This window comes from Parambassis ranga, chromosome 5 (genome assembly GCF_900634625.1).
Source record: "Parambassis ranga chromosome 5, fParRan2.1, whole genome shotgun sequence".
In the NCBI taxonomy this organism is placed as follows: domain Eukaryota; kingdom Metazoa; phylum Chordata; class Actinopteri; family Ambassidae; genus Parambassis; species Parambassis ranga.
In genome coordinates this window covers 31,350,408-31,373,707 of record NC_041026.1, presented here as the reverse complement: position 1 = coordinate 31,373,707, position 23,300 = coordinate 31,350,408, and the positions used below count along the sequence as shown (strand labels likewise).

At 38.7% G+C, this 23,300-nt stretch overlaps 2 long non-coding RNA genes across 2 annotated transcripts; both read right to left on the bottom strand.

Annotated features, from left to right (window-relative positions):
* Positions 1 to 588: 588 nt before the first annotated feature.
* On the bottom strand, positions 589 to 13,841 carry LOC114436448 (uncharacterized). Its single transcript, XR_003670684.1, has 4 exons — positions 13,661 to 13,841; positions 11,840 to 11,970; positions 3,956 to 4,036; positions 589 to 661 (listed from the first exon to the last, which is right to left on the bottom strand). It is a non-coding gene; the product is annotated as an uncharacterized LOC114436448 (long non-coding RNA).
* Positions 13,842 to 21,790: 7,949 nt separating this feature from the next.
* On the bottom strand, positions 21,791 to 22,631 carry LOC114436556 (uncharacterized). Its single transcript, XR_003670692.1, has 2 exons — positions 22,128 to 22,631; positions 21,791 to 21,954 (listed from the first exon to the last, which is right to left on the bottom strand). It is a non-coding gene; the product is annotated as an uncharacterized LOC114436556 (long non-coding RNA).
* Positions 22,632 to 23,300: the final 669 nt, after the last annotated feature.

The window sequence follows — 23,300 nt, the reverse complement described above, 5'->3', positions numbered from 1 at the left end:
ATTGTTGCATCTTACAGTAAATTATGATACTGTCCAACTGCAATTCCATGTAGAAGAAAAGATACAATGAGTGAAAAGAGCTAGATGCAGACATCAAAGAAGAGGAGTATAAGATACATCTCTCTTCTATCATTATCTACATTGTGAGTCGTGGATAATACAAGTCCAGACACTTATTTGTTTTTGCATACGCTAGGAGTTTTGACATGCCATTTTAGTTGTTGTGTACACTAGAACCCAGTACTGTTGCTTCATTAAAACCTCTAGGAATGTCAATGTGACTTCCCTTCTCAATGTATAATTCATAAATCCTTTTATAAATTCACATCTTCGGTATTGTGTAACTGTTACAAAGCACCTTCCCTGCTGGGAATACACATTTTTCTGATTCTAACGGGTCTAATAAGTGTAGCTGAGTTGGTATCCCAGAACAAAACATTTCCTTTGTTGGGAACAAGGATCTGTAAAAGTGTGAGAAGTTTCATTTGTCTCGCAGTGTCTTGCAGCATTGCATTTGTAAATTTGTTTGTGTGTGTGTGTCCTCACCCGAATGTAAGATTTGACTTCCGGAGACAGATCTGACACCATACTAGCATTTTTGATGTGAATGATCCTCTCAGCAGTACCAGTCACCTTCCCATTCATATCCAAATTGCATTGCCTAGAGAGAACAGCAAAGGAATGAGCTCCTATTAGCGTATCTGTGCAGTTGCACTTCCTAAATATTATCAGAAATAAGAAATGGTGCACACTGTACACAATGGTAAATAATACTGATTCATTAGATCATAGTGTGTATTAGGGATGTCCCGATCCGATCACATGATCGGAAATCGGGCCCGATTACGTGATTTCAGACTTGATCGGAATCAGACATTACCTCCCGATCAGGACTCGGATATATACTTTTTAGGGCTGTCAAAGTTAACGCCTTCTGTGCAGGGTGGCTCTGTGTCCTGTAGTGTACAGGACACAAAGAGGCTGGATGACAAAAGGCGTCACTTGGTGCGTTGTAGCGTATAAAGTGTGCAAAGTCCGGCCGTCAGATTTAATATGGCCCGCGGCTTCTGTCTTAAAATGTGTCAAACCAACAGGTAGTTCTTATTTTTTTAACTCATTGTGTGACGTTTACAGGATGTTCTGAGCAGACCACGGTCAGCTCGCTGTCTGCGTCAACACGGTGCGTCACAGCGCTGCAGGGCTTGGACGCTGGTTACAGCAACACAGAGAGCTCTGAAGCTGCACAACACTGGTTCAACACTTCCACACAATTCACCACAAGACAAAACATGCTTATGAATCAAGTCCGCGTTGTACGAGTGAAGTTCTCTGCCTTCTTACTGGCGGCACTCGCGGCAGCGCCACCCAGTCTAGTCCTCTTGCCCAGTCCACTTGTGCCATCTCTGCTATTTTATGTGTTTCTGTCTACATGGTGGCGTTTTTAAAATTCGCTGATGCGCATACACACACGCAAACGCGTGCGCACACAAACACATGTGCGCACAGGTGAGCCCACTCCCAGCAGCAGGTAGAGTGCGTGTTGTTTGGCTCTCTGTTGCTCATGACGTGCTAGTTGGTTTGACTTAACTCCATTGACTATGCTCAGATAAGCTGTGGTAATAGGCCTACCACTACTCATAATAATAATATTAATATCATTAATAATAACAATAATAATAATAGTGTTGATAATTGGGGGCCTTTCCAATGTTAAATGTTCTTTAGAAATTAAAGTTTATTGATCTTTGAAAGGGTGTACTTGCATTATATGTCATTATCATTATGTTAGTTGAACATTGATTTGACAATATTATCGCTTATCGCAATAATTTCTCTTGGCAATTAATCGCCCAGCAAAATCTGTTATCGTGACAGGCCTACACACACACACACACGGGTTTTGCTGCAATGAGTGCCTTTATAGAAAGTATCGGATCGGGACTCGGTATCAGCAGATACTCAAAATCAAATGACTCAGACTCGGACTCGAGGGCAAAAAAACCTGATCGGGACATCCCTAGTGTGTATATTTTTGTTCAATCAAAATTGAAAACTCCAGAGCCTGAATCTCCAGATAAAACAGTTAAGGTGCTGGCAAGTAAAACCCATCTTTAATTGGAAGAAACAAAGTGCAATTCAGTTGTATTTTATGTAAATGTTGTAAATATTTTTTTTATATACACTACAGTTCAAAAGTTTGGGGTCACTTGGAAATGTCTTTTTTTTTTTTTAATATTTTCTTTCAATGAAGACTACAATAAAGTAATCAGACATACAGTCTAGACATTGTTAATGTGGTGACTATTCTAGTTGGAAAAGGCTGATTTTTAATGGAATATATACAAAGGTATACAGAGGCCCTTTTTCAGCAACCATCATTTCTATGTTCTAATGATACATTGTGTTAGCTAATTGTGTTAAAAAGGCTAATTGATGATTAAGATTAAGATTAAGATTAAGATTAAGAAAACCTTTATTAGTCCCACAATGGGGAAATTGCATAAATTGCATGATTAGGAAACTCCTGTGAAATTATGTATAGAAAAATGGCCTGGTGACCCCAAACTTGTGAACGGTAGCGTATCTCTTTTTATATATTGCTTTTTTGCACTGTAATGGGTGATGGCTTTATTCTCATTGCATATGTGTATACTGACAATAAAAGGCATTCTATTCTATTCTAGTCTAGTCTAGTCTAGTCTAGTCTATGTAGACTGTGTTGGCCTCCTGAAGTTTATTTCCAAGGACAAGCTTTTATGTGCCATGTATTCAGTGAACTTTTATACTTTGTTGTTCCTACCTTCCTGCAGAGTCAGACAAATCCCAAATGAAAAAACTCTCAGATGAACTCTGAGATTACCACTGATAGTTTATCAAGTTATTTTTTTGTGAAAATGTTAGGTGTTAGGACACGTAAAACACTTTGGTGCTGAAGGACAGGTGTTGAAACTGAGATGGCATGTAAAACTTCTGTATGCAGATAGTATTACCATTGTCAATTTAGTGTCTGGACTGCAGAGATGTTCTTTCACAGTATAGTGACAAGGTGTCAATCCAGTGTGTACTCATTGAATCAGAAATGTTGTGAAATTATACAAAAAAAGGATAATTTTAACATTAAAGGGGGGAATCTTACTCAGTGTTACACAGATAAAGTCCAAAGACAAGTAAGGCTATCATTGTTAGAAGACATAAAACATATTCTTGGCCCTATTAGTAAGGTCTGCTCTGATGGGTTGTTAGTAAGGCCTTCTCTGATTGGTTATTAGTAAGTGCTGCTCTGATTAGTTGTTGCGAAGGTCTGCACTGATCGCTTTTTAGTAACACCTGCTCTGATTAGAATAGAATATACTTTGGTTGTTAGTAAGGCTTGCTTGAATCAGTTGTTAGTAACACTGGCTCTGATTGGTCATTTGTTGTGTCATGACTGCATCAGTCATATTGAATTTCTTTCTACACGTTTCAACACATGCTAGAGCAAAATAAAATACAATAAATCATCAAATCAATAATAATCTATATATTTCCATATCCTTTTTTCTGTGGCTGTCGACATTAAATTTATTCTTCCAGTGACCAGCCTTTTGCACAGGTGCTGAACACTAAAAGCTATATATATGTAAGTAATAGCAGAGGCTCTATGTAAGAGCAACACCAAACACACAAAAATTCTAGTTTGACACATTTCTCTTTAGATTCCTTAAAAGTTACCCATCAGTACACTGAATCCATCAGCTGACCTAGTGCTAGCCACATTAGGTCTAAGAGAATTGAGATAGAGAGGGAGAAAGAAATATCTTAGCTTTGTTGGGTTTTTATGCTAGTAAATATTTTTAGGTTACAGAACTGCTTGTTTTCTTCATAAGAACAGGATTTGCTGCCCTTATTACTATATTTAAGTGTAAAGAAATGTGGCTGAAAACTTGGTGGTAGGTTCCGATTAGCGGTTACTTACTGCTGACAGAGGTGTGGGGAATGCTTCTCCAGCTGGATCAGGGTCACTGCTGTTCCAGCTGGCCCACTCTGATCATACTGACTGAAAACAAACAGAAGAAGGATCATCATAATGTGAAGGACCCCAGTAGCATTAACATAAAAAACCACAGCAACTAGAGGACGATTGTTCATGTCAAAAAAGACACTCACTTGACAAGCCTACTGATGTGGCCACATCCTTCCACACCTGATTTTGATATATTGTTACCTTATCATATTATCAGCTGGATCAATTGTTCCTCTGCTATTGCTGTCAAATGGATCTCCCACCTCATAACATAATGTGGTGTTATGTAAAAACAAAAGTTGAAACCCTTTCTACTGGAGTGTAGAAGAAAAACAAAAAAAAAAACTTTCATGGCAGTTATGTAGTGATATGAAAGCACAGCACCACCTTGTGACAGTAGTAAGCAAAAAAACTTCCACAAACTTTATTGTCATACATGCTGTTTTGTGATGCTTCTGGCAGCAGCCTCTGCTGACCTACTCTCATACAGGCAGGAGTAAAAGAGCGCTGCTACAACAAAGCCTCTCTGACTCCCACTGATTCTTGCAACATAACAACATTGTTTAACTAGGTTTGATTATTATGATTTATTGTGAATTAAAAGAAAGTGTCATAGATTTTTAGACCATTTTTCCTAGGATAACCTGTTAGCCTACGATTTATGACCAAACAATTTCTTTTCAAATAAAAGTTTAAATATATAACTATTTGCCAGACATAAATTGTAAGGCTGAATTGAAATTCACTCCATTTTTCACTATATTCTCAAATTTGTACCCCCACCCTTGAGTGCAACCTCAGACTTATTAGCTGTATCAACATAATGATGCAAAAGAGATGTGCTGAATAATAAAAACAAAGACAATTAAAGGATTCATATTTGGAATTCATATTTATTACACTACACTTTCCTGGTTCACAAACAAACCAACTTGTGTTCTAGACACTTCACAGGATAGTTCAGAGTACAGAAGACAGAATACTTAGATTCTTTTAATTGAGACTTGCCAGACCACTCACATAAACTCCTAGCCTAAAAACAACATTACCCTAACCTCACACGCAAACGCAATGTAAATACAAGTAATGCACATGCACTAACCTATTGACACACTCAACATTATCCAGCACTGAACACAAAGCACATCAACTACAGCAGGGCTTACAGCTTCCTGCTGGCACTGCATTGCAGTCATCTCTGACCTCCAATCTTCTGGCCATGCATTCCTCTATCAGCCTCCCCTCCTCCTCCCTTCAGAGCTCCGCATGTCACTTCCTCCTCTCTACGTACCTGACTCGCCTGTCCACACGGAACTTCAACATCCTCCCCTAGATCAGTCATGTACCAGCAGCGCAGGAGATGGGATGGACAAACAGACAGATGGAGCAGAGATACAAAGATGAACAGGGGGCGAGAACAGCTGGACAGAAGGAGAAAAGCAGGGGATACACAACAATGCCAGCTCTCCAACAGCCTGCACTTCTCTCTCTGCCTGTTTCCTAATCATTCTCACTCCCTGCTCCTCGTGCAATTCATCCCCCTCCTCTCTCGGTCTCTCTCCCTCTCTATACAATGTGCATGCATGCACACACAGCAGATTTTCCAGAGGTCACCATGTAGAACCATGCATTACTCTTAAGACCTAATTTGGACAAGTCAAATCTCCAACTGTACAACCCTATTTTGTCTGCTTCACCCTGTGCACTTTGTTCCATTTAAAGAATATTAAACACTCATTTCACTGCATAATTTGGCAACCTCAGTCCTGTATTGCTTTTTGCATTGCGTTGCGATGGCTTTTTGTGCTGGTACTAACTCCACATTCCTGAGTGACACAATATAATTCATAAATCCTCTGATGAAAAGTTCAAATTTTAGAGAGCGTTTCAGAGTTAAAGTTAGTTTTATTAACACTATGGCCAGTTTAACCACCACATTTAATTTGAAATACCCAATTGTGAGTAAAGTCAAGCCTCTTGCTTTAATTGCTTTAAAAGGAATTCCCAGGTAGCTAATAAAGCCAAACGAACAAGAATACCAAACCATTATAATAAAAGTTTTTACAGATGCCTATACTGTGAACAAACACCAAAAATTAATTTCAAGGTCTACAATATTATGTCTACAAGATTATGGGGGCCACTGTGCTCTTAGGAACCTTTAGTGCATCAGAATTTTTTTTTGTAACCATGGCCAGATCTGTGTCTTGCCACAGTTCTTAAGTGTGTGTCTTTCCTAATCAAATCCAATCAGTATCATCGAACACAGCTTGACTCAAATGAAGATGTAGAACCATCTCAAGGATGATCAGAAGAAATGGACAGCACCTGAGTTCAATGTATAAGTGTCACAGCAAAGGCTCTGAATACTTAGGACCATGTGATATTCACTTTTTCTTTTTGAATAAATCTGCAAAAAATGTGTTTTTCTGTCAATATTGGGGTGCTGTGTGTACATTAATGAGGGAAAAATGCACTTAAATGGCATATGGCTGCAATATAACAAAGAGTGAAAATTTTAAGGGGGTCTAAATACTTTCAGTATGATGTTTGTGTATGTTTGTTCTTCTCTCTCTCTCTTTCATCCTCTCTGTCCTGTCTATCTCTACTTCTCCTACTCTACCTGGCTAGATAAAGTAAGGCTGGACCCTTAAAGGGAGTTTTCTTGCCACTTTTGCTCTTAAGGGTGTTCAGGCTCTGGGTTTCTGTAAAGCACCGTTCTGACTGTAAGAGCTTTTTAAGATTAAGAAACCCCCATTGTGGGACTAATAAAGGTTTCTTAATCTTAAACTCTTAAACACTTAAACACACGTAATGAGGTCAAATAAAAATTTACTTGACTTGCATGTAAAGAATCTTAATCAAGGCTCTATCTGGACCAACTGGGCAGGCTTTTTTAGCTGTTTTCTGGCTAAATTTATCTGGCATTTATGTTCTGAGTGTGACCGGTGGTTTGCCTCTGTAGTCTCACATAACCCAGTGATACGTCAGATAGCAGAACAGGTCATAGTAACTTCAGCTATTTAGTTTGATTGCTACTAGGCAATTCTTGTTCTTCGATTACTTTCTTTCTTCTTTTTTATTCTTCCGTATGTTTTTTGGCGCAGCGTATCAGCATACATTGACCGATGTTAGCCATTCAACTATCAAAATGTTAATCTCATCGAGGACATTCTAGGTCAACTTAAAGTTGTTTTAAAAAAAATTTACATTTTTCAAATATTAGGCAATATATGCCCTTTTCATGGGAGTCTATAGAGAAGCCTCCAAAACCACCTTCATCTTTGACATGTAACATGTTCCACATGCTTTCAGCTACAGAAACCGTTCAAGCATCATTCTGTTCAGCTTTGGTTTGGACACACGATGTAGTTGTTGCAGTTGTTGGGTGCCACACACATCAAAATAAATGGGATATGCCCCAAGAGGCGTAAAAGGAGATTCACACAGGTGTCTCTCCAACATTAATTGGGCTTATATAGGCAGGCAGAGTTGTTACCATGGTGACAGGCAGACACACAGACTCATGCGTAGCAGCCATATTTGTAGTCTTTATCACACTTTAAGCATTATATCTGTTATTTTGATCACGATTCAGCTGTATACTACTTTTCCACATTACAATCACACAGCATGTGCTTCTTATAATGTTATGGTATTATTCCAGCCTCAGACCTTTCATATTTCCAGGCTATTCTTTAAGATCAATGACTTCATACTGTTCTTGTTTTCAGCAGTTTCTCTTTCATATCTGTCTAATATTAAAACATTTTCTGCTTTTCAAAATAAGAGCTTCATTTTTTTAAATTCTTAACTGTGTTTCAGCAAATTCAATTCAGATAGCAGATTCTCCAGCAATTCAGAGCAATCCTTCATGTCAGTGTTCAAAGCAATCAAACTTGCATTTTCTTCAGGAAATGCTTTTCTAGTATTACTTAAAATCTTCCTAATCATTAACATAATCATCTCCTCTATCGTCCTGGAGCAGGACAGTCCCCCCATATGAGCCCAGTCAAGGTTTCTTTACATTAAAGCGTGGGTTTCCCTGTCACTGTCAGCTGAGTCAGGCTCTGGTTTTCTAGAGTACCTAGACATAATTTAAATTTTGAACGTCACTTTACAAAAACAATAGAAATAAATTGCATTGAATTGCACAATTAACAAAGTTTGAAGTATTATACACTGGAGTTCTGAAACCTAGCAGCATTCATTCATGTGCCACATTAAACAACATAAACACTCAAACTGTTAATGTGGTGTTAATATTGCGAGAGGGTGACTGTTGGCATCCTTTGCTATATACTGCTGACAGTGAATTTTCATTCCAAGTTAATAATTTACTGTTTTTATGAGACAAAGTCATTGACAAATAACCAAACTTTGTCTCATAAAAACAGTAAAATATCAACTTCAAAGGAAAATTCACTGTCAAATGAGTGGAGCCTGGGACTTATTAATTTCTGTTAGAAATATCATTGTTTAATAATTTCATAATCATTTACTATTGTCAGTGTTGGGGAGTAATGAATTACATGTAACGCCGTTACAAAATTTATTTACAAAATGAACGTATTTGTAATTAGTTACAATACTAGAGAAAAGTATGTAATTAAATTACTTTTCTTTCTTTTGAAAATTTCAACGGTTACAATTTTAATTACATTTGAACAACTTTCAGAAAAGCTTGAATTAATGAATATTTTTTCATAGGGATGTCCCGATCCAATCACGTGATCGGAAATCGGCCCGATTATGTGATTTCAGACTCGATCGGAATCGGATGTTACCTCCCGATCAGGACTCGGATATATATTTATTAGGGCTCTCAAAGTTAACGCCTTCTGTGCAGGGTGGCTCTGTGTCCTGTAGTGTAGGGGTATGACTAGGCCTGTCGTGATAAACACTAAATCAATTAATTGCACGATAAATTAAATGGGGTCGATAAGTTTTTCGGCCGCGATAAATTACATTTGCATGCTAGTTTGTTTTCCTCTCTTTCTCTCTCTCTTCCTCTCGCTGCCAAAGAGACGGGATGACAAAAGGCGTCACTCCGGTGCGTCGTAGCGTATAAAGGCCGTCGGACTTTATATGTCCCGCGCTTCTGTCTTAAAATGTGTCAAATCAACAGGTAGTTCTTATTTTCTTAACTCATTGTGTAACGTTTACGGGATGTTCTGAGCAGAACACGGTCAGCTCGCTGTCTGCGTCGCCACGGTGCGTCACAGCGCCGCACACAAGCACATGTGCATACAGGTGAGCCCACTCCCAGAGAGTGGGTGTTGTTTGGCTCTGTTGCTCATGACGTAGTTGGTTTGACTTAACTCCATTGACTATGCTCAGATAAGCTATGGTAATAGGCCTACCACTACTCATAATAATAATATCAACATTAATATTAATATCATTAATAATAACAATAATAATAATGTTGATGATTGGGGGCCTTTCCAGTGTTAAATGTTCTTTAGAAATAAAGTTTATTGATCTTTGAAAGGGTGTACTTGCATTATATGTCGTTATCATTAGTTGAACATGATCTCAAAACGACAATATTATCGATTATCGCAATAATTTCTCTTGGCAATTAATCACCCAGCAAAATCTGTTATCATGACAGGCCTAGGTATGACAGTTGCTTTTGGTGCGAGGTCTCAATGAGCTGCTGCATGTCTGAAATCCTATTTACCGCCTTTATAGAGAATCTTGAAAGTATCGGATCGGGACTCGGTATCGGCAGATACTCAAAATCAAATGACTCAGACTCGGACTCAAAAGCAAAAAAACCTGATTGGGACATCCCTATTTTTTCATGGCGCATCATCTGTCTAAACTGCATACCGGCAGCCTTCTGATTGGTTCTCATCTCATCTGTCATCACCTGTTGCCTTGATGCTGCTAGCACGATTTGTCAGACAGGAGCAATGGCAAAGAAGAACGCGTTCATGTGTTGGAGATTCAGAAGACATTTGACCCAAACCGCAGATAAAGGCCACATTACTGTGCAGTGCAAGGAGTGTTTGCAGTTAAGATGCTGTCGACATCTAAGCAGTCTTGAAGATGCATCTACGGGTATGTATCCGTCCACATCGACGTCTATACAGCTGTAATACAGCATAGTAACTGAAGGTTCTCACATTAGGCTAAATAAAATGTGAGCAGAGCCAGCATTCCGTGTGTCTTCTCCTGCGTTGTGTTGAATACATAACATGATTCAAAGTCATAGGGTTTTGTATACGGGAGGGGAGGGGGTATAGCTAGCTAGTAGCTAGCTTGCTAACCACAGCCTCGTCTGTGCCTTTACTGAGTCAACCCACTTTGTTTACGTAGCGGTCCAGCTGCTCTGTGAGTTTCAGAAACAGAGTATGTGATAAAATCAGCTTTAGTATCATAAAGTTTGCATTGTGAGAGTGTTATTAAGATTTAGCCTAACCATTATATGTTAAATGTTAATCACTAGCACCACCTAGTGGTGTAATCTTAGTTAATTGAGATGACTATTGAAGGTGTGTTTTATCGACATCAGTTAGCTGGGTTACTTTATTAAGCAGTAGGCTACTGGCTGAGTTAGTGCACTTTTGTCATTAGGTCAACATAGTATCATACTTTCTATTACATTACACACACTTGATGCCACACATTTTAATTATTTGTATTCCATTGTTTTATCTGTTTGTTTGTTTTTTGTAGAAGAAAAAGTATAATAATTCTAATGATCTAATCATCATTTCAATCCACTTTTTTTGAGGAAACACACAAGGGTCCTGTTGAGCACATCCAGTCCGCCTGATGAGAGGGAAGATGAATCAGCCAGCACTTCCCAAGTGAACCTGAACCTGCTCTGAAACAAGATAGCAGCAGGACTCAGCGTATCACAGGATGCTGTCCTGTCTGCACACTATGTCCTTTTTAACTTTGAACCTTCAAGAGTATAAACACTGATCTGGTTGCATTTGCCCAAAGTACATTGACTGCTGTGAAAGTTTACATTCAGATATGTTAAAATGATGTTTCCTTGTTAACACTTCACCTGGTGTTTTAGGTTTAAGTTGGTTTATGGATCAAGATACACCACAATAGACCCTTTTGTGTGTGTGTGTGTGTGTGTGTGTATGGTCTAGCCTGTCTGCCAGTAAAAAGAGATACTGAAATTCAGTTTAGTGATTTATTTTATTATTGTGTTAATGTTGGCTAAGTTAAGGCTGCTGCTGCAAGGTTTTAAAATATGAATATGGAACAGTTGAGAGCATTCATTCAAAATTAAGAAAAGTAATTAAAATGTAATCAAATGTAATCAGTTACATTACTTTCATAAAGTAATTGAAATAGTTACACCATTATTACATTTATAACAGGGTAACTTGTAATTCTAACCAATTACATTTTTTCCCAACACTGACTACTGTTGACAATAGTCAACATAGTCATCTGCTAGATATGCAATATGTCGTACACTACCAACAAGCATGTCAAAATGAATGAAAATACATTAACCACAACATAACTGAGATGTGGTGTAAAATAAAAAGAGTTTGTTGCTTTTTTTTTTTTCAAAACAAAACAGTTGTTGTTCTACGTGGGATCTATTAGGAAAAAACATGCATATTATAAACATTTACAGAAAAACAGTCCTTCAGTAGCAAGGCTGGCCTCAGCTACATGATCCACACACTATGCACTTAACTTTATCCCAGACAGAAAATGGACAGAACTGTGCAGACTTTAGACTACACAGTTGTGTCTTAGACGGCTCAACTTAACTTCTGATCAATCTTTGTAATACCCCCTATTTCTCTTCTTTCAGTGTGTTAAATAAGGAACATATGGAGAAAAATGTACCTTCTATCATAATTTCTGGCTTCTTCTCCAATTTGTTTCCTCAGTCTTTGCTACTTCAGTCTGCTTGTTGGTAACAGCTGCCTACAACATGCTGGAACTTGCTGAAACGGTCTGTAGAAAGTCCCACTGGTCTGGAGAAAATAAGGAGAGAGCAAAAGAAAGAAAAAGATTCAATCATGTGAGCACAGAAAAGAAAGAAGAGAAATTTGAAACCTCCAAAGCACTAGAGCAATCACCCCCTCCCCTTCACCTACAGTTACTGCCGTCTACCTCTGTCTACCTGACTATTTCTGTCCTTTTTCTCAGCATCGTCTCTCTCATTTATTTAGCATGCAAGAGCAAATATGCAAACATTTACCCCTTCTAGCAGCTTTGTTTTAGTCTTTTTCCTGACAACTTAATCCCATTCTTTCACTCCTTAACTCTATTTTGTTGTTTGTCAAATTCCCATCTCTGTCTTGCTCTTTTCTCTTTATGGTTTCATTTTGTTCTGCTGTCAAGCAGCCTAGTTGAGAATGGGTGGGGTGTAGAAAGAGAGGGAAAAAAAACATATTTCCCCATAGCCAAATTACGGTACAGACTTTTATTCAGTCTGAAATACAGATTTAAAAAGCCAGCTCAAAAAAAAAACAATACTCAGAAATCCTCTTAACGACAAAGTTTCTCTTGCCAGTTTTGTTACTTTGGTCTTTTTGACCAATATACATTTGATTTACCTGCTAGACACATGGCTACTGCTTACGTATTATGCATGTTGTCCTCACTAAGCCACCTTTTATTTTGCTGCAAAGAGTGTAGCCGAATATAAGAAAACCCTTTTTTAAAAAAATATTTTTTTCACGTTGACACTTTCTGTCCCCTCATCCTGAAGTTAGTGGGCTTTTTGAACAAGATTTTTCTGCTCTCAGCTTTTAAAATGTAAAATGAGTAACGTCTTCGTTGGTCCACAAAACTGTCATCAATGCAGCACTGTTGAGTGATGTTTTTTTTCACTTTTTGGAAGTGCCTATATTTATTTATTGTTTATTTTCTTGTGTTTTTGGGCAATCAGAGTGGTAGTGACTTTTGTTGTTTACGCTGTTTGGACCCTGACATTACAATATGAGACAGAGACAAAATAGATAAAATCAAATCAAACCCATGTCACCATCATGTCATGGATTTTAAACTGCCTGAAGCCTTGTCTGCTTTTGAGGAAACACTGGGGACTTTTGTCCTGGTTGATGCTCCAAGAACATACTTTATTAATCCCTTCGGGAAGGTCCCTCAGAAAAATTCTAATCTAGATGCTTCAGTTCTTAACAACTACAGACCAGTATCCAACCTGTCATTTTTAAGTAAGATCTTAGAGAAACTTGTTTTTAATCAATTAAACAACTTGTAACAATTCACCTGTTTTTTTTAAATCAGGAAAACGCCACAACGCACTATTCTCAAGGGCGGGTCTTATTTTGCTGCTGCTGGTTTATCTGTTAATAAAAACCGCCAGGCTAAGCCACACATACCACACCAAAATCCTAATAATATTTACAAAAACACAGAGGAGCCAGAAATCGATTGTTTAGAGTTCACGCTGTATTGCAGGCAGAGCACAGGTGATCAGCTCGCGTGACACAACCGGTCTTTTTCCACAAAGTTTCTCCCCTGTAACCCCCACAGTTTAGTGCAACCCGATCAGTCCCCAAATAATATATACAGAATATTTGTAGTTGGGAGTTCGAGAGAACGGTCCAAATGAACCCGTATCCCTCCGTGAGGACTAGATCAGCAGTTCCTCGATGAGACGTCGCTCCATTAAAAAAGAATAAAACGCGATCTCACCAAGTCCTGGGGTAATCCACTGTCTTTGGTAAATCCGCAATGTCTGTAGATTCCAAATTAAATCACGGTAAATCCAGCCAGGGAAACGGCCCAAATGCTGCTCCACATGCCGGCGTCTTTCAGGAAAAAGTCCACTCGTCCACCCGTGTCTTCCATGTGTCTCCTGTGTCCTCCCGTGTGCCCTTCGTGGAGACATTTAAATGTTCCGCACAGGGATCCCACACCTCCGCAGCGTAGATTGGCAGGTGACAAATATACATGTATGACATTTATATGTGATGAGAAATAATAACCTCTTTTCTCCCATTTCTAAAACAGCCATGTAAAAAGGTGATTATGAGGCAACCTTTACAAACTTCACACAATATATCTGAGAAATTTCAGTCAGGTTTAGGACTAATCATAGCACTGAGACGGCACTGGTCAAGGTTGTAAATGATCTTAGGGTAAATGCTGACATAAGAAACCTCTCCGTCCTTGTGTTACTCGACCTAAGTGCAGCCTTTGACACAGTAGACCACGAAATTCTTTTAAACAGACTTCATGATATGGTTGGCCTTACTGGTAATGCGTAAGTTCAATCAGGAAGACTCTATTTCCCATCATTCACCATTTATCCCTATCCGCTTCCTAATCTTTCTCCCTCTATCCCTCACTCCTCTGCTCCCCCTCTCTTCCGCTCTCTTAGTCAGGTGCTTAATAGAAAGCACCTCCCTCACCAATCAGCTGTCGCTTTCCATCCCTCTCCTGACCAATCACAGCTTAGCACGAAATTTAAAAGTCTTCGTCTCTTCTCCAGCTGTCTTCTGATCGAACCCGGCAACCCTCCTCCACCCCAAGCACCACCAGATCCACGCCAGTAAGGCCTCCTATTTCCTGCCCTCCAGCTCTCCACCACCACCAGGTCTAGACCCCGGGGGGATCTTATGATCCAGCAGCCTCTCCTCTTGCGTTTTCCCCCCTTTCCGGATGTGGTCTTCACGATGGGGTCTAGGACGCCAATGCACATCCAAAATTTGTACTTAATAAATCTTTCTCATTCAGTTCGCTGAGTCTCTCATGATTGAACTGTTTTTAACTGGTTTAAATCCTATCTCACAGATAGAGAATTTTTTATCACCATAAAGGAATCCTCATCCAAAAGCTATAGACTGACCTGTGGAGTATCCCAAGGCTCAGTTTTAGGCCCCACCCTTTTAATCTTAATATGTTACCCCCTTGGTGATGTCAGCAGGAGGCACAGGATAAATTTTCACAGCTATGCTGATGACACACAGCTCTACGTTGCCGTGTCTCCTGATGACCCCAGGCCCATTGAGGTACTTTTTAACTGCATTTTAGATATCAAGGGGGGGATGGCAGAAAACTTTTTGCAGCTCAATCAGAACAAAACAGAAGTTTTAATTATTGGATCTGAGGCTGAGAGAGAGAAAATGGCAAAACTGAGAGCAGCAGTGCTTAATCCTCTTCATCAAGTGAAAAACCTCGGAGGTATCATCGATGCAGATCTTAGTTTTGATAGTTTGATCTGTAAAATATCTTGTAGACTGTTCCTTTTTTAAGCCAATGCAGAGACACTGCTTTTATTACATCTAGAATAGATTATTGCAATGCTCTTCTTTCTGGTCTCCCAAAAAAGAATCTAAGCCATCTACAGTTACTGCAAAACTTGGCTGCATGCCTGCTAACTAAGACCAGGAAGAGAGAACACATCACACCAATATTAAAGTCTCTGCATCGGCTTCCTGTCAGCTTCAGAATTGATTTTAAGATCATTTTACTAGTTTATAAATCTCTTCATGCTCTTTTTATCTGATGTGTTTTTAACATATGAACCCTCTAGACCCCTCAGGACCTCTGGCACTGGCCTTTTAACAATTCCAAAAGGACAGACAAAAACGCACGGCGAGTCATTGTTTTCTTTCCATGGCCTTCGTCTGTGGAACAGCCTGCCTGAGGCCCTGAGGGCAGCAGCTAGTGTGGACATTTTATAAGTAAACTTAAGACCTACCTTTTTACCTTGGCTTTTACTTAATTATGTTACATTCCTATTTAGCTCTAACCTATTTATGTTTTTATTATTTTATTATGTGGTTTTAACTCATTAGATTTTATGAATGCTTTTATTTATTTATTTTATGCACAGGTCTGTTAGTACTTTTAGCTCATTTTAAGTTGTATTGTTTTATTGTTTGTTAGACTGTTTTGATTTTATGGATTTCATTGGTGTGTATTTCCACACACATATCCATTTTTCTTCACATTGCAAACCTTACAAGTTATGATGGCGTTTTCTTGGTCCGTATCTTTTTATCCTTTTATCCTGTTTTTATTTTGTTTTTAATTTAAGTAAAAGTGTGTATGGGTGCGGGTGTGTGTGTGCATGGTATGTTTTTTGGGTGTGTGTCTGGGGGTCTTATTTTATTTTTTTAAAGCACTTTGTGTTACAGTATACTGTATGAAAGGTGCTATATAAATAAAGTTTAACTGGATTTGATTTGATATGCTACTTTGAAAGTAAACATATTCATCTATTCACCCTATGACTTGCCCTACACAGGGTTGTAGGAAACCTGCCACTGGGTAAGAGGCAGAGTACACCTATCCCAGAGCTAACACAGAGCAGCTGCACAGGTGGTTCATTGTAAACCACCTACAGCTTCCTCTTTTCTCTCCTCCACAAAGTTAAATACTGTTAGGATCACGTCTGGTCACAGATTATTGGCTGTCAAACAATTGGATAGTTCACTTCAAATTCACAAGTTTAGCAAATTCAACTTAAAACTACACAATATGTCAACATCAGTGCACAGATCATAAGACCAATTCACAATATATATCTTGATAGACAGTGATCACAGAATGGGACTGAGGGCTTGAATCAAAGCCTTCTCATCCTGCTTTGCCTCTGACCAGCTCTGCTAGGAGGATTGGAAAGGAATTGACCAGGATTAGTGTACGCTGACATGTGGCATTCAACAGAGCCCTGCCAAATGGCATGCAGACACGCCCACAAGTTACATGTCTGTTTTCTTACTGCCTTGTTTTGTAGCATGTTCCAAATGTTCCATTTCTAATTCCAGGTTTGTTTCCTCTGACACTTGTCACTTGAGGTATATTTTGTTTGTTTTCATTTGAGCTGTTTTGTACCCCTATTAATCAGGCTGTACAACTCAAAAACTCAAAAATGGCTTGGATTTATGACCTTAGCACTAAAATAACATTTTTATTGTATACTTATGGCACAAATTTTGAATTCTCCTCAGGGATTCATAAAGTATCTAAATGTAAAATGTAGTCTAGTTGGAGCACTTTGAACAACTTTTGGAATCTATTCCACAAAGAACCGATGCAGAGAAAAGCGAGACTTTAGCTTCTCAGTATGATATTTTTTAAAAAAAACTTTTGCATGTTTTGACCTGTGGGTCACATACTGTTATACATACTGTGTGTCCAGATAAACTAATAATAATAATAATAATAATAATGTTTCATATGACAAGATTACAGTCTACATCCAGTTGAGCAGAATTGCAGGAAATAAAATGACTGTAGCAAAACTGATAAATACAATAATACAAAAAATACAAACAAATGCTCAAAACCATAATTTTAATTTTAATTTTTTTAATTCCTGGCATGCATTCACATTTGCTCTTATGCATTTAGCAGCTACTCTGTGTTTATTTTAGCATGCTGTCAGTGTTCATTCACAAAAACCATGAGCGCCACTAATAACAACAGATGGTTACATAAGTTCAACAGCAACTCTAATAAACACACCAACCATGTTGCTTACCATCCATGTCTTTGCTGTCTGTTACCACTGAAGATGTATTCCAATGTGTCTGATGGAACCACTGAGCCCTCACACACTCTTTGGTGTCACATCACCGTTGGCAAACAAAAGATCCACAACAGCAGAACCAGGGACTCTGCAGGACAAAAATAAGCAACCTCTTCTCAGCAGTGATGATGATGGAAGGAAAGGAATGTAAAGAGCATGCGTGGTAGAAAATCCCTGGGTATTATAACATCACATGACCACCCATCGACTGTCAGTCGCAGAGCATGCAGAGGAGATAAAGGCAAGGAGAGAAAGAGGCAGTGAATGGGTGGAAGGGTGTGATGTCTCAGAATTGCTCCTCCTTTTCACAGACAAAGACACAAGCATGAGGCATGAGCCAATTGAACACAAGGATTATGGAGTGAATCCCTCCCTAAGCAGAAAAGCAAGTAATACAAAGATGGAGAAGGAGAAACAAAAGAGATGCTCAGAGAGAAGCAGAGATCCTATTAAAACAAACTGAAGCAATTCATTTTTACTTTGAGCTGAGCTAAGACCAAGAAAATACCTTTACTATAACAATTCTCATTTAAGTTACAATTCAATTGCACATCTTTATGTTACTGCCATTGTTATTCAGTGATGCATACAAAAACATTTTTGTGAAATAAGATAAGATAAGATAATCCTTTATTAGTCCCCCGCATGGGTAATTCACAATTCTGCAGCCTTCGATGACATACATAGGCAACACTTACATGCATTTGGTTGATATTAGTTTATGTATGTCTGTATTCTCATTTATTGCTCTCTCTCTGTGTCCCCTCGTTTTCCCTCTCAGACACAATGTTCTGTGTAACTGAGCATCTCCCCAAATGCACAGTGCAGGTGAAGTGAATTTCAATGTCCCAGCCACACTGATGGCAACATTTTTGACTAAATACCTCTTTTTTTACTTTTCTTCTCTGTGTCCAACACACACACACCTATAAAGCCTTTGAGGTTGTTGTGGAGAAAACAGTGGTTTGAGTAATCAATTTGGCAGTAATTCAGTACCCAAGGAGTCTGATATAGCTTGGTGCATTGCTTAATATTTTGTCACATAACACATATGAACAGGGAAGACTATAAGAATGATCTGTATTGTGTTTTAGTAGAGAGCAGAACCAGGAACTCCAGTTAAAGCACTACTTTTGTAGGTGTCCGTCTTTCTTAGAAAGTAGTTTGCTAAAATATGAGGATCATAAAATACTTTTTAGTTTTTCATCCCACCACAAACCTGAACAAAGAGACTTAGATGCGAAGATTACTGGAAATCACGGCAGACATACTTAATAGTTGTAGTAGGCCTACTAGTGATGTTATATCAGGATAATATCAGGATTGTAGAGTACAGAACACAAATATGGCAGTGGATGTATTTCATAGCATAGTAATCTAAGAATGGGTGATTCCAAAAAAATATTAGCCTGGTGGGGCACTTATTTGGCTGTTATACTTAGTTTTAATAGATTCATTTATTATTATTATTTTGTATTTTTTGTTGTTTTTGTTTGTTTGTTTAATTGCATATTCACACCAATATTTACTGTTCTCTTCATTTGAAACCCGAAAGCAATCCTTGCTTTACTATAATAAAGCAAGGATATCTAACGTAAATGTTAGATGGAGTGCGCACTCAAAACAAACAAGCGTCTGATTTGACCACGCAAATGCGAGGAGCGGTGATGGGCTTGACCACAGTCTTTTAGTTTAATCACAGCAGACAAACAATGCAGACAACCAGCTGTATACAAAACGCTGTATGCCACTCACCTTAGCAGCGTCTCAGAAATCCAACAATACATAACATCCTCAAAAAACGGTCTTTTTACATTGCATTCCAAAAAACATATTTGTTAATCCTTAAATATCAATTTCTTGCTGTTGCATTAATCGAATTAGCAGATTTTTTTGCGATTTATATCACGCATTTCTCAAAAAGTCTCCCGTTTTTATGTAAAGAACAGAACAATAATATTTCCAAAATGGGTACGTTAACCTTTCGATTGACAATTGACTCGACCAATAAGGACCGCCTCTGTCCTGTCCACAACCTGTACACGAGTCTGCAGTTCGGCTCTCCTCCCTCTGACCAGGAAATCAATCCCAGCGCGCCATCTAAAAACTCATCTGGACGACAGAGGATTGAGGAGAGAGAAAGGTCTGCCCTATGGGTCTGGCAGAGGGACGGTGTATCATCTCTACACGTATTTTGGCAATCGTGACTTACGAGACACATCGCTGGTATACTTACCACTATGAATTCATTTAAGTAAAATTCAAGTAAAATTTGAAGCAGCTTATTCACAGAGCTCCAGTTTTATTAGATTTTTTTCTTAATTTTATTTATTTAACACTGCATAACGGAAAATGTCGAAATTAAATTACAAAGTGAACACAAAAATTCAACAATGGAGAATAAATGTTATACAAAATATATATAAATATATATAAAATATTATTATCATATCAGCTGTAAGATCAAGGCCATGGATCAGCACCACAACAATCAGTATTATTTAGTTCGCTTGTCAGTGGTCATAATGTTGTGGTTGATCGGTGAATAAAAATATCACAGTCAGAAGGTATGGACTGCCCTCTTGTGGTTAAAGTTGGGCATTGCTCTAAAGTTGATCTGTGATATAATAATTTATTTGCTAAATCTGTACTTAATAAGGCTAGATATATAAATGAACTATATACAGTACAGACCATACAGATGCATTATTCATCCGTTAAATACAAAAGACAAACTATCATGACAAAATAACATTCTAAATCACAATGATGTTACATTCCACACATTTCCTTATACTTCCCAATGAACAATTAAGATTAAGATTAAGATTAAGAAACCTTTATTAGTCCCACAATGGGGAAATTGCATTTTTGCAACGGCATACAGACAGCAAGGGATAAGTTAGGAAAAAGATATATACAATATAAAATAGGCTACCAATAAAAGATATATACATTATAAACAGTTTACATATTTAACAGTTATTGCACAGGTGAGTGGAGGTAGAAATGGTATATAAACTGTACATAGTGCAACTAAATAAATAACAGTAAAATAAAAGCACACTGTGGTGTGTAAGTATTGCTCCTATCAGAAGTGTTTATTATAGAGTCTGACAGCAGCAGGAAGGAAAGACCTTCTGTATCTCTCCTTCACACACCGAGGGTGGAGCAGTCTGCCACTGAAGCTGCTCTGCAGGGCTGACAGGGTGTCCTGCAGGGGGTGGGACTCATTGTCCAGCATGGATGTTAGTTTTGCCAGGACCCTCCTGTCACCCACCTCCTGCACTGAGTCCAGAGAGCAGCCCAGGACAGAGCTGGACTTCCTGATGACTCTGTCCAGCTTCTTCCTCTCCCTCTCAGTGATGCTGCTGTTCCAGCAGACCACACCATACATGATGACTGATGCCACCACAGAGTCATAAAAGGTCTTCAGGAGTGCCCCTTTCACTCCAAAAGACCGCAGTCTCCTCAGCAGGTAGAGCCTGCTCTGGCCCTTCCTGTACAGTGCGTCTGTGTTGTGAGTCCAGTCCAGTTTGTTGTTGAGGTGAACACCCAGGTATTTGTAAGAGTCCACCTGCTCAATGTCCATTCCCTGGATGTTCACCTGGAGGGCTTACTATCAACTTTCCTTATTTATCAAGCTGAAGAACAAGTTCAATATGGTTCCCCACTGAGCAGGAGGCGGTTACATCCTTTAAAAACATCACAGAAGAGGAATTTTGCCTTGCACTCAGTCTCATCTTCAGATGCTGTTCTCAATCAAACCTTCAACTTTTGGCTGCAGTCTGTGACATTCTATGAGTGCGATGAAAGTGCAGTTTCTCTTTATCTGTCACATACACATTTGTCAGTCACATCAGCAGAAACAGGGTTATACATGGACAGCAATGGATACAAAGAGGGGCTAAACCTAACATAAGCGATGTAAAAACTACAAAAAATAGAGTATGATAATGAGAGTACCAACAAAACAACACACAGTGCATCAGTAGCAATGTTCCCATAAAAACAGGTCACAACTTATAAAGTGTGTGAAAACAATACCGTGGAAAGTGTTAAGGCATATGTTTTTGTGAGGGAGAATCCTCTGTTGTAATCGACAGAAACAAAATTGAAAACAGAATTGCAATGGAAACTGTTAGTTTACGTGTGTCGTCTTAGTTCATCAGAGCTCTGAATCTTCTTCCAGCTGGCGTCTGGTAGATTGACAAGTGTTGGTCAACAGTTAGGGACAGCATACAGAGGTTCAGTTGGAGTGATGCGCTTAACTTCTTCTTTACTACTACTTACACATCTATGTCAGTCGGTGTCCCGCATATATATATATATATATATATATAAATTGGCCAACTTCACCTCCCTCAATCGTCAGGTGGTGTGCTGCCATTTCTTGTTTTTCTTGTTTTTCCTGACAATTTCTTCTCCTTTGAGTTTTTTCTTTGTTCTTTCAAAAAACAATCACAAATTGAACAACCATTAATCAACAGATTCTATGTGTCTAATATTGCATATACTCAAGTACTGTGACAGGTTTAAGCAGACAGTTACAAAAAATATTTAGTTATAGTATTAGTATTTTTTACTTTCATATGTGAAAAATGGGAAATTTGTCCTCACCTCAGTTGACAGTGTGCTTTGGTTTTCCCAGACAGTATGTGACATAACATGATGTTTAAGCACAAAACTAGTATTCCACTTTTGAGTAGACCCCACAGACCCCCCTACAGATTGCAGATCCAGATCTGACCTGTGATCTGTGTTTTTCTCTTTGTGTTGTGTGTAGTACCAAATTACCATGGCAGGGTGTGCTCCACAACTGTCTCTGGCTGTCCTCTAGTTTGCTGCTGGCATGCCAATACAGTGGCTACAACTGCTATCCCTTAGTCTTCTTTTTATTCTCCAAACCTCAAATGTTCTCAGCTCTCCAGCTGACCCTGGATTGGTCTTCACAGTTGCCTGTATAATTTCAGCTTGCTGTCTACACGTATTCAACTCTTCCATCGGTCTACAAGAACATGATCTGTCTACTAAACATCAGCAAAATCAGTGAGATGAGAATTTCTCCGAGGACACTAAAATACAATACCGACCCCTGTCACAGTCTAAGAGAAACAGTATCTAACCTTGCAATAATGCAACATTACATTGCACCTGTTAGGTGAGTTAACTTTCTGCTCCTGAGCAAACAGCCGATAAGTTACTAGTTGCTGATTTGCATAGATTCACATAAAGGGATTTTCCCTGGTCATTCCCAGGAAGTACTCAAACACATACTTGCTGAGATAAACAGAGACTGTTGTCACAGGCACGCCAAGAAAACTATAGAGTGGGTCTCAGTCATGTCGGTGCTCTGTAATTTTTCCCATAACCTGATGTTGCTCTTTCTGATCATTATTGTGTTGTGTTTAAATTGACTGCCCCTGCTAATCCCAACAAAGTAGGAGAGGTGATCAGAAAGAATCATATGAAAATGAAAAGTCATGCAATGACTTTGAATGTTTTTTCACAGATAAAGTGTTAAAAATAAGACAAACAGTCTGTAGCTCTAGCTCCGGCAAAATGATATTGTCACTTCCCTCAACCAGAGGCATTGTCTAGCAGCAGTTATTTTCATGGGATGCCTATAGCCCATAGAACAGTCTGTGGGAAAAGTTGTGAAATTTGGTACACTGATTCAGATCAGTACCATGATTATTCTTCACAAAGTTTCATGTCAGCACCACCCATGCTCTAGCGCTACCTGACTGGTCAAAGTTGGAGGTGCATTAATGTCTGTAACTTTTCTGTAAC